The sequence below is a fragment of the Octopus sinensis genome, linkage group LG18 (assembly GCF_006345805.1).
Source record: "Octopus sinensis linkage group LG18, ASM634580v1, whole genome shotgun sequence".
In the NCBI taxonomy this organism is placed as follows: domain Eukaryota; kingdom Metazoa; phylum Mollusca; class Cephalopoda; order Octopoda; family Octopodidae; genus Octopus; species Octopus sinensis.
The window spans coordinates 54,106,413-54,107,166 of record NC_043014.1 but is presented as its reverse complement, the minus strand read 5'-3'; positions in this window follow the sequence as shown (position 1 = coordinate 54,107,166).

Genomic DNA, 754 nt, shown 5'->3' with positions numbered 1-754 from the left:
CTCTCTCTCTCTCTCTCTCTCTCTTTCTCTCTCTCTCTCTCCCTCTCTCTCTCTCTCCCTCTCCCACTCTCTCTCTCTTTGTGACTCATTTTCCTTTGTTCTCCATTGATCAAAACTTGAATCATAGATTTGCACCAGGGTGTTTGTTGTCGGTTGAATAGATCTCAAAAGGGGCCCTTTTGTGTCCCCCTTCTGCACTCAGGACCCTAACCCTAATAAAACAGCTTTGTCGCCTTGTAGTCCTCGTCCAGTTCTATATTCTTCTGCTTCTCACATCAATATTTATCACCAGTGAGTGGGGGTGGTCATGAGGGAAGGAAATCAGCTGGGAAATGGTGGTGGTGGGATCAGGAGGAGGGGGAGAAGGACGAAGTTTAGATGAAAGATGTGAGGCTTTGATGTTGCCTTTCATGATGAGGATGATGACGACAGCAACAATGAGGCTGATGAGGATGATGATACGAAGAAGAGGAGGAGAATGATGATGATGATGATGATGGCAGTGGTGGTGGTGGTGGTAGTTTTGATGATGTTGATGATGATGATGAACACAAATTTTTCTCCAGATCCCCTATGGTTACATACAGTCCATACAGCTGTTTCCGTAAACACTCCATGCCCTCCTACCATCGAAAACTGGGTCTTTGGATTCCTTTCTACCACATTCCTGGAAATAGTATTTGTTTCTGTATTTATTTTGATTTATTTATAAACAGCTTTGCCTCCCTTCTCTCCATATTTGCATGGGTAACAC